The following is a 24,382-nucleotide window of genomic DNA, read 5'->3' on the forward strand; positions in this document are numbered from 1 at the left end:
GAAGGCTTGGGCGAGTTGCTGTTGGGGGTGCAGTGCTGTTGACAGGGGTAGGAGTAGCCAGGTGGAAAGCATGGCCAGCAGTAGAAAAATGCTTATTGAAATTTTCAATTATGGTGGATTTATCAGTGGTGACAGTGTTTCCTATCTTCAGTGCAGTGGGCAGCTGGGAGGAGGTGTTCTTATTCTCCATGGACTTTACAGTGTCCCAGAACTTTTTTGAGTTAGTGTTGCAAGAAGCAAATTTCTGCTTGAAAAAGCTAGCCTTGGCTTTTCTAACTGCCTGTGTATAATGGTTTCTAGCTTCCCTGAACAGCTGCATATCACGGGGGCTGTTCGATGCTAATGCAGAACGCCATAGGACGTTTTTGTGTTGATTAAGGGCAGTCAGGTCTGGGGAGAACCAAGGGCTATATCTGTTCCTGGTTCTAAATTTCTTGAATGGGGCATGTTTATTTAAGATGGTTAGGAAGGCATTTTTAAAAAAATATCCAGGCATCCTCTACTGACGGGATGAGGTCAATATCCTTCCAGGATACCCCGGCCAGGTCGATTAGAAAGGCCTGCTCGCTGAAGTGTTTCAGGGAGCGTTTTACAGTGATGAGAGGAGGTCGTTTGACCGCTGACCCATTACGGATGCAGGCAATGAGGCAGTGATCGCTGAGATCTTGGTTGAAGACAGCAGAGGTGTATTTAGAGGGGAAGTTGGTTAGGATGATATCTATGAGGGTGCCCGTGTTTAAGGCTTTGGGGAGGTACCTGGTAGGTTCATTGATAATTTGTGTGAGATTGAGGGCATCAAGTTTAGATTGTAGGATGGCTGGGGTGTTAAGCATGTTCCAGTTTAGGTCGCCTAGCAGCACGAGCTCTGAAGATAGATGGGGGGCAATCAGTTCACATATGGTGTCCAGTTCCATAGCCTGCCGTCGCTCCATTTAAGAACACATTCTTATTTTCAATGACGGCCTAGGAACGGTGGGTTAACCTCTCTGGGGTAATAGCCAGGGAAAATGCAGAGCGCCAAATTCAAATGCATTTCTATAAAAATCTAACTTTCATTAAATCACACATGCAAGATAGCAAATTAAAGCTACACTCGTTGTGAATCCAGCCAACATGTCAGATTTCAAAAAGGCTTTCGGCGAAAGCATAAGATGCTATTATCTGATGATAGCACAACAGTAAACAATGAGAGTAGCATACTTCAACTCTGCAGGCGCGACACAAAACGCAGAAATAAAATATAAATCATGCCTTACCTTTGACAAGCTTATTTTGTTGGCACTCCTATATGTCCCATAAACATCACAAATGGTCCTTTTGTTCGATTAATTCCGTCAATATATATCCAAAATGTCCATTTATTTGGCGCATTTGATCCAGAAAAACACAGCTTCCAACTTACGCAACGTCGCTACAAAATATCTCAAAAGTTACCTGTAAACTTTGCCAAAACATTTCAAACTACTTTTGTAATACAACTTTAGGTATTTCTAAACGTATATAATCGATCAAATTGAAGACGGGATGATCTGTGTTCAATACAGGAGCAAAACAAACTGACGCTACTTTTCTGGTTACGGGCCTCTATCAAAAGGTACACATGAAGTGACGTTCGTTCTGAGCTATGGTACTTCTTCATTACACAAAGGAAAAACCTCAACCAATTTCTACAAACTGGTGACATCCAGTGGAAGCGGTAGGAACTGCAGGAAAGTCGATTAGAATTTTGGATTCCCCATGAAAACATACTGAAAAGACAGTGACTTAAAAAAAAATCTTAATGGTTTGTCCTTGGGGTTTCGCCTGCTAAATAAGTTCTGTTATACTCACAGACATGATTCAAACAGTTTTAGAAACTTCAGAGTGTTTTCTATCAAATACTAATAATAATATTAGTAATAATAATATGCATATATTAGGATCTGGGACAGAATAGGAGGCAGTTCAGTTTGGGCACGCTATTTATCCAAAAGTGAAAATGCTGCCCCCCTACCCCAAACAGGTTAACTGCCTTGTTCAGGGGCAGAACGACAGATTTTTTCCATGTCAGCTCGGGGATTCGTTTTTGCAACCTTCCGGATACTAGTCCAACGCTCTAACCACCTGCCTTACATTGCACTCCACGAGGAGCCTGCGTGGCAGGCTGACTACCTGTTACGCAAGGGCAGCAAGAAGCCAAGGTAAGTTGCTAGCTAGCATTAAGCTTATCTTATAAAAACAATCAATCTTAACATAATCACTAGTTACAGTGCCTTGCGAAAGTATTCGGCCCCCTTGAACTTTGCGACCTTTTGCCACATTTCAGGCTTCAAACATAAAGATATAAAACTGTATTTTTTTGTGAAGAATCAACAACAAGTGGGACACAATCATGAAGTGGAACGACATTTATTGGATATTTCAAACTTTTTTAACAAATCAAAAAATGAAAAATTGGGCGTGCAAAATTATTCAGCCCCTTTACTTTCAGTGCTTCAAACTCTCTCCAGAAGTTCAGTGAGGATCTCTGAATGATCCAATGTTGACCTAAATGACTAATGATGATAAATACAATCCACCTGTGTGTAATCAAGTCTCCGTATAAATGCACCTGCACTGTGATAGTCTCAGAGGTCCGTTAAAAGCGCAGAGAGCATCATGAAGAACAAGGAACACACTAGGCAGGTCCGAGATACTGTTTAAAGCCGGATTTGGATACAAAAAGATTTCCCAAGCTTTAAACATCCCAAGGAGCACTGTGCAAGCGATAATATTGAAATGGAAGGAGTATCAGACCACTGCAAATCTACCAAGACCTGGCCGTCCCTCTAAACTTTCAGAGAAGACTGATCAGAGATGCAGCCAAGAGGCCCATGATCACTCTGGATGTACTGCAGAGATCTACAGCTGAGGTGGGAGACTCTGTCCATAGGACAACAATCAGTTGTATATTGCACAAATCTGGCCTTTATGGAAGAGTGGCAAGAAGAAAGCCATTTCTTAAAGATATCCATAAAAAGTGTTGTTTAAAGTTTGCCACAAGCCACCTGGGAGACACACCAAACATGTGGAAGAAGGTGCTCTGGTCAGATGAAACCAAAATTGAACTTTTTGGCAACAATGCAAAACGTTATGTTTGGCGTAAAAGCAACACAGCTGAACACACCATCCCCACTGTCAAACATGGTGGTGGCAGCATCATGGTTTGGGCCTGCTTTTCTTCAGCAGGGACAGGGAAGATGGTTAAAATTGATGGGAAGATGGATGGAGCCAAATACAGGACCATTCTGGAAGAAAACCTGATGGAGTCTGCAAAAGACCTGAGACTGGGACGGAGATTTGTCTTCCAACAAGACAATGATCCAAAACATAAATCAAAATCTACAATGGAATGGTTCAAAAATAAACATATCCAGGTGTTAGAATGGCCAAGTCAAAGTCCAGACCTGAATCCAATCGAGAATCTGTGGAAAGAACTGAAAACTGCGGTTCACAAATGCTCTCCATCCAACCTCACTGAGCTCGAGCTGTTTTGCAAGGAGGAATGGGAAAAAATGTCAGTCTCTCGATGTGCAAAACTGATAGAGACATACCCCAAGCGACTTACAGCTGTAATCGCAGCAAAAGGTGGCGCTACAAAGTATTAACTTAAGGGGGCTGAATAATTTTGCACGCCCAATTTTTCAGTTTTTGATTTGTTAAAAAAGTTTGAAATATCCAATAAATGTCGTTCCACTTCATGATTGTGTCCCACTTGTTGTTGATTCTTCAAAAAAAAATACAGTTTTATATCTTTATGTTTGAAGCCTGAAATGTGGCAAAAGGTCGCAAAGTTCAAGGGGGCCGAATACTTTCGCAAGGCACTGTAGCTACACATGGTTGATGATATTACTAGTTTATCTAGCGTGTCCTGCGTTGCATATAATCGATGCGGTGCCTGTTAACTTCTCATTAAATCACAGCCTACTTCGACAAACGGGTGATGATTTAACAAGCACATTTGCGAAAAAGCACTGCCGTTGCACCAATGTACCTAACCATAAACATAAACGACTTTCTTTAAAATCAATACACAAGTATATATTTTTAAACCTACATATTTTGTTAATATTGCCTGCTAACATGAATTTCTTATAACTAGGGAAATTGTCACTTCTCTTGCATTCCGTGCAAGCAGCAGCAGTTTGGGCCGCATGGCTCATTGCGAACTGTGTTAAGTCCATTTATTCCTAACAAAGGCCGTAATTAATTTGCCAGAATTGTACATAATTATGTCATAACATTGAAGGTTGTACAATGTAACAGCAATATGTAGACTTAGGGATGCCATCCATTAGATAAAATATGGAACGGTTCCGTATTTCACTGAAAGAATAAACGTTTTGTTTTTTGAAATGATAGTTTCCGGATTCGACCATTTTAATGACCAAAGGCTCGTATTTCTGTGTGTTATTATGTAATAATTAAGTCTATGATTTGAGCAGTCTGACTGAGCGATGGTAGGCACCAGCAGGCTCGTAAACATTCATTCAAACAGCAATTTGGTGCGTTTGCTAGCAGCTCTTTGCAATGCTTCAAGCATTGTGCTGTTTATGACTTCCAGCCTATCAACTCCCGAGATTAGGCTGGTGTAACCGATGTGAAATGGCTAGCTAGTTAGCAGGGTGCGCGCTAATAGCGTTTAAAACCACTCGCTCTGAGACTTGGAGTGGTTGTTCCCCTTGCTCTGCATGGGTAACGCTGCTTCGAGGGTGGCTGTTGTCGATGTGTTCCTGGTTCGAGCCCAGGTAGGAGCGAGAGAGGGACAGAAGCTATACTGTTACACTGGCAATACTAAAGTGCCTATAAGAACATCCAATAGTCAAAGGTATATGAAATCCAAATCGTAGAGAGAAATAGTCCTATAATTCCTATAATAACTACAACCTAAAACTTCTTACCTGGGAATATTGAAGACACATGTTAAAAGGAACTACCAGCTTTCATATGTTCTCATGTTCTGAGCAAGGAACTTAAACGTTAGCTTTCTTACATGGCACATAAAACACTTTGTTTTTACATTATTTAAACCAAATGTAACAAGTTTCATTATTTATTTGAGGCTAAATTGATTTTATTGATGTATTATACTAAGTTAAAATAAGTGTTAATTCAGTATTGTTGTAATTGTCATTATTACAAATAAAATACAATTAATAAAAATCGGCCAATTAATCGGTAACGGCTTTTTTTGGTCCTCAAATAAATCGGTATCAGTATCGGCGTTGAAAAATCATAATCGGTCGACCTCTAATATATAGTACATATTTGCCTCTTCTTCTCTGATCAAGGCAACCTCTTCCGCCTCACGTTACCAAAACCCCGCCCACCATGTTTGATTAATAGGTCTAACACACATCAAAAATGAAAACACAAAGGAGAAATCAGGAAACGATATAGCAAAATGAAGCATTGCAATTGATTTATCAAATTTGATTAATCATTTGAATTTTTTCTTAAACCACATGGAAGAGTAGAAATATTTTTTATTTTTGTCACAATTCATGCTGTTACAAAGAAAGAAAATGGCAAACATGAGAAATTATTTTTCATTTGACCATGTACATGTTTTTACGAATCAGTGTTGTACTGGATAGTACCATGGAAATGAGTGCTGAGCGATTAGTGCTTTTTGAGGTCGGTTCGGATTCGATTAGATTATTAAAAAATAATCAGGGTTTTTCGGTTTTGATAATTGTTTTAGATATTAAATGTGTTATGCATTATGTGGGTTGAATGCTGTAACAACACAGAATAAAACAATTAATACAAGTCCCATGATGGTACTGCTTATCACTTATTAACCATCATTTATTATTACTTTACTTTACTAAAATATTTGTTTTACTTGATGACATTATTATTTCATCCCAAGTCATCGTCTCATATAGAGCTGCTGCCTATACTGTCTGACAAAAATCACTATTTTAGTAGTTCTTCAAAGTAAACAAGGCAAACTTTTCTGACTGCTAAATACCAACTGTCACTTAGATCATGTATTTTCAGGCTCGTAAAGCAACTGCTTTCTATCTCTCTGTATCGCACATTCTCTCTTTTTTCAATCTTTCTGTCTTTCACCACACAACGGCCAGTTTAAGAAGGCACGCAATGGATTATGGTTATTGTAGTAAAAACTTAACATGTTCTCTGAGATAAACGATGTAGAATATTGGGCTGTTGGAAACTACAACTCCCTACTACATCGCACAGTTCAGACTTGATCTGATTTATCTCTACAGAAACAGCACATTGAGCTCACAGATGAAAACAAACAAAAAGGAATTCAAATAATTGAACCAACCTCTGTCAATTAGTTGTTTAAAAAATGAAAAATAACCGAAATGTCGATTAATCGCTCAGCACTACTGGAAATTAAATATTAAACACCGTTTTTATTTTTATTTTTCAAATTGGCAGGCATTATGCATCCTCATGAACATTATAATGTAATATATTACTTTGAATTTGAATTTTGTCACAAAAAATGCATACCCGTTTAGGAAAGGGAAACATGATATTGCAAACATGATATTGATTTATCTTTTGCCCATTACAATTTATGATTTAATTAAATCACTCATAGACTTCCATAGACTTCTGGTAAGTATGCAAGAAAAGTAGTAAGAAAGTGTTGGGATCAGGTACAACTATGCTTACCCTCCCCCAAAATGAATATTTATGAGAAAATGCCCCACCTACAACTTCTCACCTGAATGCATTTTTTATTTTATTTGAAGGGTTTGGGCAACGGTTGAAATTGGGGTTGAGAGTTAACCTTTTAATTGACAAAGTCTAACTTTGTGGTATTGAGGACAGCTTCAACATGAGTGTGCGTGGGTTAAACCTTTAGTAAACTAGCGGCCTAAAGGCAGCATAGCTAGTGCTAATAGGATCCTTTGAAAATATTTCTGCAGAAGTAGCAGTATCTGTTTTGTTGCCTGCTGAACTGTTATATGCTGAGAGGAGAAAAGCACCTTGGCTGTTCCTGGCTTTGAAAACAGCAGCCACACAAACCTATTTGCGGCAGTGTGTGTCTTTTCAAGGAGAACATGCCCCGAGGCAACACGCAGATTCAGTTTCTCCTGTTCCGTTCCGGACTTCCAAAAACAAAGGAATTCCAGAGAAAATAAAGACAGGAAGGAACCCCCCACCCCCCACCACCACCACACTCTGACGCTTTGTCGCATGCACACACACACAGATACACTCCTCTCATGATATACAATTATATTGATAAGATATATCAGGAAGACATGTACTTCCAACATGGCATCCAGAAAGGTGTGTGCGTACAGTACACAGACAGGCAAGCCCTAATTCTTAGGCCTAATCCCTGTCCGTGTCTGCTCTTTACAATCCCAGCCAGCACACTATACACAGATCTGGGATCAGCTTTTCCTTTCCTCATCTATTAGGAAGCAGAAAGGTGAAACTCCTAACAGTTGTTAGGGAAATAACATTACATTTTATGTGCATTATAAGGCACTATAAAAGATGTTATGAAGTATTATATTGCAGGGGCGCCACTTTGATTTTTTTATTTTTTATTATTTAATCCAGTCGGATAAACACTCCAAACAGCCTACCCGGCATTCGGAGGCGTCCACACGGTCCTAAAGCACACCGTTGCCTCGTTTTATAATCACATTCCAATGATAAAACTGGGGGGGGACAAAAATGCAATTTCAGAATGTGGGAGGGACATGTCCGCTCCGTCCCCAGTAAAAGTTGCGCCCCTGATTATACATTTGTACTTCATAGAAAGTGTTCCCAAACCAACTGACTCTAGAGTTCACTGCCCTGACAATTCCAAATTCTGCTAAATTTGAAGTAATCTGCCTTGCTTCCTATAGCCTTTTGTTGTTCTTGGTTTATACACATATGTTCCTAAGAAACCGGGATTTGAGCATCTTTATATCATTTTGAGAGAGTGCCGTTGTTTTTCAACAGATGGCATGGGAAGACAATGACAAACATTGTTTTGGAGGCTGGGCCCTGGCAAGCACCACGCAGTGGATCCTCGCTAGTCTCCAGAATACACACGCACACACACACATGATTAGTCTGCTCCCATTACTGAAATGATAAACGATCAGTTCAACAATGGCTTCTGTCTTCTAGGAACAACAGCCATTCTACTACTGCATGGGAGAGAGGAACATAATACTGTATCTGGTGAAACACATCGATTTGCTGATAAACCGGGGAGATTGATTGCAGATATGGTAACTGGTAATTGATTAAAGACTAAGTATTAAAAACCTCTTAGAACTACCCATCCTGGATACGGTATATTTGCATTCAGCAACCGCTGATTAGCATAGCGCAACAATCAAAAAATATCACCCTGTCATCTCATATTTTTAAATGATGCTTTACAGCGAAAGCAATACAAGCGTTTGTGTAAGTTTATCGACAGCCTAGCATAGCATTATGTACACTTAGCATCAGGAAGCTTGGTCACGAAAATCAGAAAAGCAATCAAATTAACCGTTTACCTTTGATGATCTTCGGATGTTTTCACTCACGAGACTCCCAGTTAGACAGCAAATGTTCCTTTTGTTCCATAAAGATATTTTTAATATCCAAATACCTCCGTTAGTTTGGTGCGTTATGCCCAGGAATCCACCGGAAATAGCGGTCACAACAACGCAGACAAAAATTCCAAATTATATCCATAATGTCGACAGAAACATGGAAAAAGTTTTTTTATAATCAATCCTCAAGGTGTTTTTCAAATATTTATTCGATAATATATCAACCGGGACAGTTGGCTTTTCACTAGGACCGGGAGGAACAATGGCCGCCACTCAGAGCCGCCACCTGACCACTTACGTAATGTGGTCGTTCACGCTCATTCTTCAAAATAAAAACCTGAAACTATGTCTAAAGGCTGTAGACACCTTAGGGAAGCCTGGAATCTGGTTGATATCCTTTTCAATGGCCAATAGGGATGCATAGGAACACATAGGTTTCAAAATAAGAGTCACTTCCTGATTGGATTTTTCTCAGGCTTGCACCGGCAATATCCGTTCTGTTATACTCACAGACAATATTTTTACAGTTTTGGAAACTTTAGAGTGTTCTCTATCCTAAGCTGTCAATTATATGCATATTCTAGCATCTGGTCCTGAGAAATAGGTTGTTTACTTTGGGAACGTTATTTTTCCAAACACAAAAATAGTGCCCACATTTTCGATATAGTTTTATTTCTGTAGTTTAGATTAGAGGTCGGCCGATTAATCGGAATGGCCGATTAATTAGGGCCGATTTAAAGTTTTCATAACAATCGGAAATCTGTATTTTGGGGTGCCGATTTGCCGATGTTTTAAATTTTTTATATACCTTTATTTAACTAGGCAAGTTAGTTAAGAACACATTCTTATTTTCAATGATGGCCTAGGAACAGTTTGTTAACTGCCTTGTTCAGGGGCAGAACGACAGATTTTCACCTTGTCAGCTCGGGGGATCCAATCTTGCAACCTTACAGTTAACTAGTGCAACGCAATAACGACCTGCCTCTCTCTCGTTGCACTCCACTGTTACGCGAATGCAGTAAGCCAAGGTAAGTTGCTAGCTAGCATTAAACGTATCTTATAAAAAACAATCAATCATAATCACTAGTTAACTACACATGGTTGATGATATTACTAGATGTTATCTAGCGTGTCCTGCGTTGCATATAACCTGACTGAGCATACAAGCACACAAGTATCTAAGTATCTGACTGAGCGATGGTAGGCACCAGCAGGCGTGTAAACATTCATTCAAACAGCACTTTCGTGCATTTTGCCAGCAGCTCTTCGTTGTGCGTCAAGCATTGCGCTGTTTATGACTTCAAGCCTATCAACTCCCAAGATGAGGCTGGTGTAACCGAAGTGAAATGGCTAGCTAGTTAGCGCGCGCTAATAGTGTTTAAAACCACTCGCTCTGAGACTTGGAGTGGTTGTTCCCCTTGTTCTGCATGGGTAACGCTGCTTCGAGGGTGGCTGTTGTTGATGTGTTCCTGGTTCGAGCCCATGCAGGAGCGAAGCTATACTGTTACACTGGCAATACTAAAGTGCCTATAAGAACATCCAATAGTCAAAGGTTAAGGAAATACAAATGGTACAGAGGGAAATAGTCCTATAATTCCTATAATAACTATAACCTAAAACGTCTTACCTGGGAATATTGAAGACTCATGTTAAAAGGAACCACCAGGTTTCATATGTTCTCATGTTCTGAGCAAGGAACTGAAACGTTAGCTTTCTTACATGACACATATTGCACTTTTACTTTCTTCTCCAACACTTTGTTTTTGCATTATTTAAAGCAAGTATAACATGTTTCATTATTTACTTGAGTCTAAATTGATTTTATTGATGTATTATATTAAGTTAAAATAAGCGTTCATTCAGTATTGTTGTAATTATCATTATTACAAATAAATCAATTTAAAAAAATTGGCCGATTAATCGGTATCGGCTTTTTTGGTCCTCAAATAATCGGTGTCGGTATCGGATGTTGAAAAATCATAATCGGCCGACCTCTAGTTTAGATATACAGTATTTTTGAGTGATATGATTTCACTGAATCACTGAAGTGATTCAACTATTTTAATTAGACATGTACACAACAGCTGTCATGGGATGAGACAAATACGCTTTTCCTCCTGCCCTCTTTGCTCTCTCTTTTGCTCTCATCTCCCACTCTCTCCCTGTCTCTTTCTCTCACTCTCTCGCTCCCTCTCTCCACAGCGAGGGAGGAGGTTTTAAATATGTCTCTTTATCTGAGCCGCCCAGGCAGCAGGGGTATGAAAGGACCGGCAGGGCTTAGAACCCTGGGAAACAGCCACACACACACACACACACACACACACACACACACACACACACACACACACACACACACACACACACACACACACACACACACACACACACACACACACACACACACACACACACACACACACACACACAGCCTGCCTCACACTGCCAGAGTCACAATGAGGGGAGGGTGTCACACACACACACTAATGCACACAGAGAGCACAAACACGTCACAGTCACACACTCTCTCACACACGCTCTCTCTCTCCAAAGGACACACTCTCTGCTGGCTGAGTTGTTGTGAGAAGGCAGGCAGGGAGAGACAGAGCTGTCCAGGGAAGTGGGTTTTGCAGTGGCATGCCAATTTGATCTTGGGACATGTGGGCAAACAACTAAACAATGTTTACAGTGTGCAACAAAAACAGAAACTCATCTGTATATTAGTGTAACGAACTCGCCTCGCCTATTACTGGCTGGATATTCCTTACTCAGGAAATGTGGATACTGCATGCATAGCAGTTTTGATTGAATAGGGCCCGTCATTCACAAATGCTAGTATGACATGTTTTGTAATTGATGATTTCCTGTGACATTCATTTAGAATAATGTGAATGTAATTCAGGAAGTCTCCTTCTCTCTATTACACAACACCCAAATATCTTCGAACATTTGACATTCGCTCTGTGTACAAATGTCTATGCAAATGTCTATGTCAGAGAACAAGTACAGTATGTATCCCTAGAGGGCATGTTGGATGTGATTCTACCTCCTTCATACAGTCTATAAACCATAACTCTCCATCTCACACACACACACACACACACACACACACTTATACTAATACATTTGAGTCCAGAGGCTTGGCAGAGGCTGTAGTACACTTGCATACAATCAGGGAGGCTATATTTAACTTCTCTAGGATAGGGGGCAGCATTCTGAATTTTGGATGAAAAGCATGTCCAAATTAAACTGCCTGCTACTCATCCCCAGAATATAAGATATGCATATTATTAGTAGATTTTGATAGAAAACACTCTGAAGTTTCTAAAACTGTTTGAAGCATGTCTGTGAGTATAACAGAACTTATTTAGCAGGCGAAACCCAGAGGACAAACCATTCAGATTTTTTTTTTGAGGTCACTCTCTTTTCAATGTGTTTTCATTGGGAATCCAGATTTCTAAGGGACCTTCTTGCAGTTCCCACCGCTTCCACTGGATGTCAACAGTCTTTAGAAATGGTTTGAGCTTTTTCCTTTGTGTAATGAAGAACTACGGCCATCTTGAACGATGGTAACTTGAAGTGTACTGCTAGACAGAGGCGCGTGACCAGAAAGCTAGCTACAGTTTGTTTTCCTCCTGTATTGAACACAGATCATCCCGTCTTCAATTTTATTGATTATTTACGTTCAAAAATACCTAAAGTTGTATTACAAAAGTAGTTTGAAATGTTTTGGCAAAGTTTACAGGTAACTTTTGAGATATTTTGTAGTCACGTTGCGCAAGTTGGAACCTGTGTTTTTCTGGATCAAACGCACCAAATAAATGGACATTTTGGATATATATTGACGGAATTAAATCGAACAAAAGGACCATTTGTGATGTTTATGGGACATATTGGAGTGCCAACAAAATAAGCTTGTCAAAGGTAAGGCATGAATTATATTTTTATTTCTGTGTTTTGTGTCACGTCTGCAGGGTTGAAATGTGCTTTTCTCTCTTTGTTTACTGGGGTGCTATCCTCAGATAATAGCATGGTTTGCTTTCACCGAAAAGCCTTTTTGAAATCTGACACGTTGCCTGGATTCACAACAAGTGTAGCTTTAATTTGCTATCTTGCATGTGTGATTTCATGAAAATTAGATTTTTTTGGCAATTTATTTAATTCTGGCGCTCTGCATTTTCAATGGCTTTTGGCATATCCCAGAGAGGTTAGGCAATAAGGCTCAAGGATGTGTGGTATATAGCCAATTTACCACGGCTAAGGGCTGTTCTTATGCACAATGCAACATGGAGTGCCTGGTTACAGCCCTTAGCCGTGGTATATTGGCCATAGTGGTTAGAGCGTTGGACTAGTAACCGGAAGGTTCAAACCCCCGAGCTAACAAGGTACAAATCTGTCGTTCTGCCCCTGAACAGGCAGTTAACCCACTGTTCCTAGGCCGTCATTGAAAATAAGAATTTGTTCTTAACTGACTTGCCTAGTTAAATAAAGGTTAAAAAAATATATATATATATCACAAACCCCCGAGGTGCCTTATTATATTATATTATATCACTTGCCACTTTAAACAATGCTACCTAATATAATGTTTACATACCCTACATTTACATAACCTACATTATTCATCTCATATGTGTATACTGTACTCTATATCATCTACTGCATCTTTATGTAATACATGTATCACTAGCCACTTTAACTATGCCACTTTGTTTACATACTCATCTCATATGTATATACTGCACTCAATACCATCTACTGTATCTTGCCTATGCCACTCTGTACCCTCACTCATTCATATATCTTTATGTACATATTCTTTATCCCCTTACACTTGTGTCTATAAGGTAGTAGTTTTGGAATTGTTAGCTAGATTACTTGTTGGTTATTACTGCATTGTAGGAACTAGAAGCACAAGCATTTCGCTACACTCACATTAACATCTGCTAACCATGTGTATGTGACAAATAAAATTGGATTTGATTTGATTTGCTATTATAAATTAGTTACCAATGTAATTAGAGCAGAAAAATAAATGTTTTGTCATACCTGTGGTATACGGTCTGATATACCATGGCTGTCAGCCAATCAGCATTCAGGACTCAAACCACCCAGTTTATATTATCAAATGAGAGCCACATGACCCTGACAGCTCACAGAAAGGAAAGCTGACACACTGAACTCACCAACCCAGCATGGAGACAGAGAAGAGACTAATGAGCTAGGATGCGTCCCAAATGGCACCTTATTCTCTTTTGACCAAAGCCGTGGACAAAAGTAGTGCATTATATGGGGAAAGGGTGCATGTGGGACACAGCCCTACTGTACTGTACTCACAAGAAAACAACACATTCTGAAGATGAGGACAATGCATTTGTCTGGTTTGAACAGGATTTACAAGACAAACATACACACGCACATTGCTCAGACTAACAAGACACACACAATCCCTCTCTCTGATCACACACACTTCACTGCCAGTGAGTGAAAATTTCATCAGCAGTAAAAATGTGAAGATAATTGCCTCCGATGGTGAGAAATCTTGAGTGAAGGCAGCCAGCCAGCCAGTCAACCAGTCAGTCAAGCACTGAAACAGGTAGTCATGGTGGATGGACAAACAGACGGACGGTCGTAGGGAACATTTTGTTCTCCTCGTCCTTGTTCTCCTTGAACTCTCATATTGTTTCTGTATAGCCTCCTAGCCAGGTGTCATTTCTGATTCAAGGACCCCTGCTCCAGCACTGTTCAGACACAGTCACTACAGAAGGGAACTGAACAGGACGTGGCCATTGTGACATTCCCTTCCCTGCACTCGTTACTCAAAGAACCAACGAACGTCAAATCAAACATGCATAAGCCAGTGACAGGGTAAGGCCAGTGAGTTCTCTATTTCCCATCTCTCTCTCTCTGCTCACTCACATTCACTTTCTCTGTTTCTCCTTCTCTCTTCACTCACACATACAGAGAGGTAGAGAAACTGTATCTACCACTCTCTCTCTCACTCACTCTGCCTCTCTCACGGTAAGGCACTTTTAGAGACTGAAGTTATTAGCTGTTCTAATAACTTACTGAAGTAAAGGCTCTTATTAAACGAGTGCGTGGTACCGGTTGACCTTCCCCCTAGAAGACTGGTCTGAGGCTGATTGGCAGAGGTAAATGGATAGATAGGCCTCACAGGGCAGCAGCCAGGCAGGCAGCACTCACAGGTGTGTGAATCGTCTGAACCCTCTGGACCCCAGGAAGAGTAGCTGCTGCTTTTGCAACAGCCAATGGGGATCCTAAAAAAATACCATGTACCAAACCAATTTGATCGATATGATGATGTAGCCTCTCTCTCTACCTCATATTACTGGACAGCTGCAATTTGAAAGAACGTTCCGAAAATATATATGAAGGCTTCTGTAATCTTTATAGTTATGCTCCCATTTAGCCAGCAGTCTGCCTCCTGTTTAGACAATGTTGCAATGATGATGAAAAAATTACATTAAAAAAACGCTATTGACTGCCTGTCTGTGTCTTGCTTGTTTTATATGCTGTGTAGGCTATTAGCGTGCCTAAATAGCTTCATGTAACACCCTTCCAGAAAAAATAACATGAAATTGCTAGACAACCTGTTTGTGTCGTTCTTATGTTTGCAATAGCCTAACGTTACTGTTACAACAGAAGAATAACTATGTTTATTCTAACTCTGTTGTGTACAACCGGCAGCGGAGCCATGAAGTGACTGAGCCGCAGCTGATATTTTTGCAACAGCAAGTCGAGTTCCAGAAAATAGGGAACTGCAGCTAGTGCTGCACAAACAATTCAAATCAAATGGAATTACGACCAGGAGACTATTACGCAGTCAAATGAATCAATAACCTTTTGGAGAGAGATAATACATTAAATGGAGTGAACACTGAGTGAGTCTGATGCAGTCAAATTATAATGGAACACTTGAGATATGAAGTAATATGTCCAAATGATGTAAACCTCTATGCAGTTTAGATTTCCCTAATATGAAGCACTGACAATGTGGTCTGTGGGGGAAGCATTTTCTTTGACATATTTCTCTACTTGGAGATATTTCCCCAGTTGTACATTTCTAGAATATACAAAAGGCAAATTGAAGCATTTTAAAAACAACTATGATATGTTCAACAACACAGAGAGAATCTGACAGACAGAAACAAAGGTTGTCTTCTGCTGTGGGACAGACAGACGGATGCGAGGGGAGTGGGCGGTATATGGGCCGACGGCAAGACACAAGCAGACAGAGAATCCATGTCTAGTGAGTCTGATTGAACGCCAGCCAACAATTTCATAATACTCCACAATAGAATACTAACAGTAAGGTGAAAAGTCAAGCTGTCATAGCAGTGAATAGTGTAGTGCAGGTTCTAAATTCTCAGCTCGGCTCAGCTCTAGGCTCTGAGGCTGTGGGTGGGGAATTTGAATAGATAGAAGAGGAAGAAGAATGGAACTACTACGGATTTATGATTGAGTGAGGAGCAACAGCAGTATATACATTAGAGCTGGGCGATATTGACAAAAATCCATATTGCGATAAATTGCCAGAATTTATGCAATAAAGATAAATAGAAAGATACGTTTGTAACATTATTGTGCACCTTAAAACTACTACTAGTTTGATGGTTATAGCAATCAATTGTCCCATTAACAATCACCCATATTAGCAAACTTATTTCATTTTAAACTTCTAATTTCTCTAGTATAGGCAACTTATCGTAAGGAACGATATCAGTAAAATGCTTGCGATAATTGATTGGTACGGTCAGTGTCGATAATTTGGGGTTTATCGCCCCAGCTCTAGTATACATTTCCTGAGTACTGAGGCTGTGGGTGAGACTACCGATTTCGGAGTGAGGAGCAACAGAATCATAATACACATACATGCCTAGTTCCGATATGCATATTTGGTTAATTTCCTTGTTCCCTTTCATTGTCTCATTTTCTCCATTTATCCACTCACCCACACAGACAGCCCATAAACACAACATTGCGTTCCAATTGTATTGATTGGCTTTCATTCCTCGTCTGCTTTCCTTCATGACTGCTGCTAGATGAAAAGGTTGGATGGATGAGCTTCTCTCATACAACTTTCACCTGTTAACTCGACTGACCAGTGAGATAGGGTGTGTGTGGTGTGAGGCTTTACTTCCACTTTAAAAGTGTTGTTAACTGTAATCTGTAACTAATGCATGTTATTAACACATTGTTACACGCTGCATCTATTAATCAATTATGAACCTAAAACATTCCACTTTTGTTCAGGACAGTGACAACATGGTACATATTTTCATATTGCAACTGTGATTATCGTACATTAAATGACCTATATCATAACATAAACGCAAACCATTCATGTGCAGTGATTCTATAATAGCCAATAGCCCTGTAGGAGTAGAAGTTTCACTGAAGTGGGATCAATCTGATTACTTAACCATGCCCCTTTACATTTTTATAAATGTATTTTAGTTTATTTAGTAAATATTTTCTTAACTATTTATTGAACTGTATTGTTGGTTAGGGGCTTATAAGTACGCATTTCACGGTAAGGTATGTTGTGTAGAGATGTGACAAATACCATTTGACTTGACATCTGAAGTGAAATCACACATCCATACTCTCGCTCTGAACTAACGCAGCCGCTCCAACTAGTGTTTCCTCCAACTCCCCTGCTTCACTAACGAGAGAGGAAAGGGGTATTCTCTCCCTCCCTCTCCTCCCGTTCGTTCAGTGCAGTCTACAGGTTTTTTTCCGCTGTGACTTGGCTGCTCTCTCTCTCCCCCCTCATGGTCCGAGCGGAGAGAGTAATGAAAGAGAAGCCAGTGCTGCTCCCTCCTCTTCTCCCTCCCACCCACCGGGAGGCCCGCCCGCCGCTGCCCCGGCTGGCCTCACATCCAGACGGAGGAATTTATCAGGGAGGGCTCGCCAGAGACTCCGCCGCCCGCTGCACACAGCGGCCCAACCATAAGAGCTAAACTCTTGTCTCCCAGCTCCACTTTTGGCCGTATAATAGCGCAGTCGGGAAGGTTGTTGTAATGAATCAGCCTTCCACAATAAATGGCACATCTGTGCATGTCTGATAGAACAAATATAATGCAAGGTAGAAAGGTTATTTTAACAGTGACATAATAACCTTTGCGGTGCACGGATAGGCTACAAAGAATAGTTAGAATACATATTGCGAGCGGGAGATACATAGGCCTTCATTGTAACACTTTAAGAACATGCCAATACAGCTAACGGCAAGTCTTTGTGATATGCTATTATTACAACAGGTAGGCTATTAGAAAGCAGTCAACTCAGTCCAGCCTTTTTTTGCTCACTGAACTATTGACATACCCGTACATTCCAAGATTAACATTCCCATCTGCTCAGCTAGCTGATTAACGTAAATTGTTTACCAACAATCAAACAGCCTTCTCGAGCATATGGAGCCTATTTTACAAACCCATAAACATGCACATAAACCAATGTGAAATCATGCACCCATCATATCTCTACAGACGAGCATGCACCTCCGTATCTCGTAGCTAGCTAGGCTACCTCGTCTCACACTATGTTAAAGTGACTTGAGGATAAGACATTGCTCAATGTAGGCTAAACGCGTGCATGGATCAGATCTAGCTAGACGGATTTATTCCTAAACAGACTCGGGCACAATAGCAAAATCCGCTATCCAGTTTAGGCTAAATATAACGGCTAGTTCTGTTCTGATTCTCTGGCTTCTAGGAGGTCAGTCTATTGTTAGCGCTGGGGTTGAGTCTGGGCAGCGAGAAGCGAACCCATCCAAGGCAGTAATGACCACACACAAAATCCTGTCTCTGTGCAACCAACCCACGGCAAGGTGTGATAGAGTAGCCTACGATACCGAAACAACCAAGGAACGGAACTTACTTTTAGCTTGGAACCTCGGCTAGAAGAAGAAATCCACTTTGTTTTCCCGAATCTCGTGTATACTGCGTTCCTTTTCACTTTAAAATACAAGAAAATAGCGCCCACTGTACCGTTGGTGTGTGTGAGTGACTGAATCAACTACCGTACAGAGCCACAGCAAGTTGAAGTGTCAAATTACACTGGCTGTTCAGTTACCACAGAGGGAGCCATGCTTCGGGGCTGCTGACAAAATGTGTCCCAGATTCAGGTGGTGGGAGCGATTTAGGAATACTCCAGGAGTGACAGACCGACCATACAGAAGGCTATGAGAGACTGTAAACCTCTGAACGGACGGGAGTGAAATCATTCGACCACCGACAGCGTTTGAATTTCGATTTTTAGTGGAGGTGATGTGTTTGGTGATGCATGTTAAACCATCTGAATACATTATTTAAATACTTCTAAGCTGTTGAAATCATATCACTAAAAACGTTTTTAAACCATTTTTACAATTTAATAGATGTATATTAGGACTAATATTAATTATATAAATTATAATAATAACGAATATAAGGCTAATAACGCCGCTAATACACAAATCACTACAAATAGACTATGCCTTTGTATATAAAACACTATTCACAATATTCATAATAATCATTATAACCACAGCCTAATTGAAATAATAGGCTAATATAATAAATTGGGCTAGTGGCATATTAATACAATAAACAAATGATTGTTGTTATGATTAGGCTATTATTTTCTTACACCTCCTCATCATCATCGTCATCTCTGAATAACAACATGGTTGATAGCCTTATCTTTTACATGTCATATGCGCTCTCAGTAGGCTACAGAGAGCCAGAGCACCATGCAGTGCTTCGGGAAGTATCAGGTTCCGTATTTTGCGAGTCTCCGGTCTCCAATGGAAGCTACAGAATAACAAAGACATGTTTGAGAGTCGAGCAGTGAGCAGCAGCGGCTACAGCAGTAGGCTTGGCTGATCGGTGACGTCAAGGAACAATGTGGTTTCCACTAGTTACCACATCCACAAAGTAAAAATTAGCTAGGCCGGCCTAGATCGTAACAATTCATAAAAACTACAATTATATTTTTGGTCTTCATTTCAGGTTAAGGTTAGCAGCTGGTTAAGGTTATGGTTTGGTTTAAAATCACATTCTAAGCAGATAAGATATAGAAATAGGCGGGGTTTAAGACTTTGTGGCTGTGGTAACTAGTGACGACCGAACAACGTCTCCCCCGACACACACACGCGCACACACGAATGAATGCACATATGCCCGCGAACACGCGCACGCGCACTTACACACACACACACACACAGAGAGAGAGAGAGAGAGAGCGAGAGCGAGAGAGAGAGAGAGCGAGAGAGAGAGAGCAGGCAGACTCTTCTCAGCTAGTGAAGCACAGCTGAACTGCCCGGAGGGAGGGCCGCAGTGCCGAAGCTGGAACAGTGCATCAGATAGAATCACTCACTTCTCATGCTGTGCTTGTTTCTCTTCCTCCCTCCTTCCCTCCCTCCCTTTCTCCCTGCATGTCTCTGCCCCTCTTTTCTTCTCTCTCTTTCTCCACAAGTCATGCAGTGTTGCATCATTGGACTTCCAGGTAGTGCTTAATTATTTAAATATTTGTTATACAAGCAGTCAGTACATTTTAAGTTAATAGTCATGCAATATTATATAATGAGTAATGTAATAAGAGTTTAAAAAAATAAAGGTTCTTACATGGTTCTTCTTCAGCTCTAAATTTCCTTGGAGAACTATTGCCCAATAAAGAACCTTACAGTTAAGTGTAGGGTTCTTGACTTGGCATCTACGGTTCTTCAGAATTCTAAATGGTTCTTGAAATGTATGGGAACCTTCAGTGTATGGAATGGAAGCCAATGTTAACTACTGTTTATTTTTCAGTGTAACATTTCTAGTGTTGATTCAAGAGTTAAATTAACACTATAAAGAGTGAAATTAACACTCAGTGGTGTAAAATAACTCTAGTTTCGGTGTTAATAACCAGAGTTGTATCAAAACCATGCCCATCATAGTCATTCCCAGCTTGCTCCTTTGCAGGGAGATTTTTTAAATTGTTTGTTTCAATATCTATGTTTTTGATTAATTAATCCGATGCTACTCAAATATAAATAACATAAATGTTTCTAAACTATTATTCACCCATTACTGAAATGGTTGTTCAAGTTCAGATGTTCAAGGTAGTGTCATATCTTATTCTTCCCAATGCAGGTTGTGGGCGAATACATTTTTAAAATGTTGAATATCCACACTTTGGCTGGACTTCAATAGGGATTACAAATCACATTGCAAGCCATCACAATGTGACTTGCAGGCCTGATGTGGCCTATAAACTATGAGTTTTAGGTCCCTTTATTAGGGTAAAACTAGGCCCTCAAATGAAGGCCTTATGAAATATGTATTGTATTATCTTAAAACCCTACAGCAGGAATCTGGTCCATGTGATCTGGAAAATTGGGACATCCCTACACCATTGAAGCTGACATTTTAAATTGTTAAGGTAAGGGTTACGGTTAGGGTTCTGGTTATGGTAAGGTTAGGGGTTCGGGTAACAGTTAGGGTATTCAACTCTGGTCCTGGAGGGCCGAAACAATTCTGAGTTTGGATTTTTGTATGGTTCTTCAATGGCATCGCTCTCAACAACCTTATTTGGTTCTAACTTGTACCTTTATTTTTAAGAATATGGTTGAGTGTGAATGTTACATAAATAATTGTCACGTGTGCTCCCTCTCCGGTCTCTAGGTCACCAGGCTGCTCGTTATGGCGCACACCTGTCACCATCATTACGCACACCTGCGCATCATCAGACTCACCTGGACTCCATCAACTTCCTGATTACCTGTCCTATATATGTCACTCCCTTTGGTTCCTTCCCCAGGTGTTATTGTTTCTGTTCCAGTGTCATGTCTGTGTGTTGTTCGTGTTTCTTGTTTTGTATTATGTTGAGTTTATTTATTAAAACACTCACTCCTTGAACTTGCTTCCCAAATTATTGCTTCCCAAATTATTATTATTGCACATCGTTACAATAATATCAGATAATACATATCGTTACAATAATGGTATCATAATCATGTAAATTATATTAGTCTAGCTTAAAAATAATCACCTGTTTTTATTTGATAAACTTTTGAAGTTACTACTTTGTATAAATCAAAGGTATTTTCTCTAGGATATTATCAATGACTCAGGTAGTGAAGTAATACAACAGCAGAATGTGCTCCAATAGGCAGTTCCTCTAGAGTTGGTGATTGATTTAAACGGTACTTCAGGTTTAAATTCTCCCCCTTTGCACTACACACACACACACACACACACACACACACACACAAAGGGTTTTCTGTTGAAAAGTAGTCCCCCTGGTGGGCTGTAAAGGGTGAGAGCAGGAAGAGAGAGAAGAGAGAGCAGGGCTAGGAACTCTCGGGAGAGTACAATACAAAGACTATAAAGAGTGTTAGGACCCTATTTGGAAGGCTTTTTGGTTGATTTAGATCTAGTTGTCATTTTAAATAATATAGAAATATTATACAAATCCAGGTTCAGAAATATTTTTGATTAATTCTCTCCTCTGCCATATGGGCACACATACTGACCAACAGCCATCATTAGCTTCCTTCCTTCAGTGCTAGTGACAGTAATGTTATGGGGGGCTGGGAGCTGGAGACTGGGGGTCAACCCCACTCAGGCAGAAATATCATGGGGGCTTCACTCCACCCGGGCCTGGTTGTCACAGAGCAGAATGTCTCAAGGACACCCTGTCTCCTAGTCGGGACAGGAAACACACACACACACACACACACACACACACACACACACACACACACACACACACACACACACAGGACAGCACTCCTCTCCACACAGGCTGACAGGGATAAATGTGGAGGCTGACATCACCAGCTCCGACCGGCAGTCAGTCATTTATATTACGGGGGGCATTTCTTAGAAGGAGATTGTGTTCGTTATAGAAGAGGGAGAGAGGAGGGAGAGAGAGGGGAAAGAGGGAGAGAGGGATAGACGGGTGAGGTGGGTGGGTGGATAGAAAGAGGGAGAGAGAAAGGGAGGGGGACAGAGAGATAGAAAGGGAGAGAGAGAGAAAGAAAGAAAGAAAGAAAGAAAAAGGGAGTGAGGGAGGGAGGGAGGGAGGGAGGGAGGGAGGGAGGGAGGGAGGGAGGGAGGGAGGGAGGGAGGGAGGGAGGGAGGGAGGGAGGGAGGGAATGTTCAATGTCAGAGTGGTCTTGCTGTGAACATGTGATAGGCTGTGATCTGATTTGTCTCGTGGTTTACATGTTGACACAGTGTACAGTATATGAGGATCTCTCTGTGATGCAATGAAGGTTTGTTGAAACAACATATTTATATTGAAGTGTATGAAGCTGCTGTCTTTTCTAACATCCTCTCTTTAATGGATCACAGAGACAATTGAGTTCTATTACCTCTTTCTTTAATGTGTTTTCTTATGAAGTGTTAAATCACCTTAGAAATACATTTATAACCCAGAGAAGTGCATTAATATTTATCAGGCATCTTGTGAGAGGGATTGTTGCCTGAAATTCTTGAAGCGCCTAATTTTCCATAAATATTATAATAACACTAGACCAACAGCTCTATATGAACAGAACCAGACTAGCCTCAATATTATTGCTACAGAGATGGATTTCTCTATGTAACAAAAGCCTCAAAGACTTTAACCAAGGCTCTGTGCTCAAGTGCACCGTTGTGGCTTATTGTCATCTACTTTTCAGCCGTATCATAGCACTATCTGTTCTGGGTCATCAATCATAGTTTTGTGATGTCATCCAAAGATGAAAGGGTTCATTACTGATGTCAGCAGACCTGCTACCGGTCACTCAGCCACACACAAACACACTCAGCAGCACACACACACAGACACACACACACACACACACACACACACACACACACACACACACACACACACACACACACACACACACACACACACACACACACACACACACACAGAGTTCAAAGCAGTCTTGTTGTCAGAAGTCCCAGGGCAGGCAGGCCCACTGCTCCAGCTCTCCAGAACAACATAGCCAGATGGCTGCCTGGAAGATGGATGGATTATAGGTGGGGTGACTTCAGCTTGACTGGGTTGCATGTATAATTTCACACAGACACACGCACACACATGCTTGCACAAGCACACGGACATGCACACACACGCACACACACACACACACACACACACACACACACACACGCACACACACACACACACACACAACAATGCAAGGGAGCCCAGTGAATGCATCAATGGAGAACAAAGAAAAAAGTATGTCCGCTCCAACAAGGTTAATGCACTGTGTAGTAGTGCATGATTTTAGGCAGTGTGTTATGTTGATATTGTTAATGAACAATTAAAACAACCAAGACTCTCTTAAGTGTGCATGTGTGTGTTTATGTGTGTGTCTCTGACAGTGCACGGGGGGAGTGAAGATGGATGTTGCTAGGGCTTCATACAGCTCTATGATGGAGGGAGACTCAGTTGTGCAGACATCAGCTCTCTATGTCCAAACAGAGGCAGCATCCCAAATGGCAGAGCCCTATGGACCATGGTCAAAAGTAGTGTGTGCACTACATAGGGAATAGGGTGTCATATGGGACAGACTCAAAGGTTTGATGGCTGTTTACAACAGATCCTCTACCTGGTGTTCTCCATCTACACCAGAATCCTGGTCACACACACACGCAAGAATACTTGCATGCACGCACGCACAAACGTATATGTGTTCGTGTTGAGTGGCAGGTGTGTGTGTTGGCAGGGTAGTGAATGGATCAGCCCCCACAGGGAAAGGCAGAGGAGCTCTATTTGAAAACAAGACGCGATAAATCCGCTTGAGTACCCTATTGATTATCTTCAGACTCTGAGAAACA

The 24,382-nt window shown here is 40.8% G+C and overlaps 1 protein-coding gene across 8 annotated transcripts in view; it reads right to left on the reverse strand.

The window, feature by feature from the left end:
• The window catches only part of LOC110502604 (zinc finger MIZ domain-containing protein 1), a 211,382-nt gene extending 192,603 nt beyond the window's left edge, over positions 1-18,779 (reverse strand). For 3 of the 8 annotated variants that reach the window (XM_090217121.1, XM_090217119.1, XM_036960228.2), the window contains exon 1: positions 18,456-18,779. The gene's annotated coding sequence lies outside the window, so the exon portion shown is untranslated. The remainder of the gene's footprint in view (positions 1-18,455) is intronic. The other 5 variants (XM_036960226.2, XM_036960222.2, XM_090217120.1 and 2 more) reach the window with 3 other exon arrangements.
• Between the last annotated feature and the right edge of the window lie 5,603 nt (positions 18,780-24,382).

The sequence above is a fragment of the Oncorhynchus mykiss genome, chromosome 23 (genome assembly GCF_057628025.1).
Source record: "Oncorhynchus mykiss isolate SJ-2025 chromosome 23, ASM5762802v1, whole genome shotgun sequence".
In the NCBI taxonomy this organism is placed as follows: domain Eukaryota; kingdom Metazoa; phylum Chordata; class Actinopteri; order Salmoniformes; family Salmonidae; genus Oncorhynchus; species Oncorhynchus mykiss.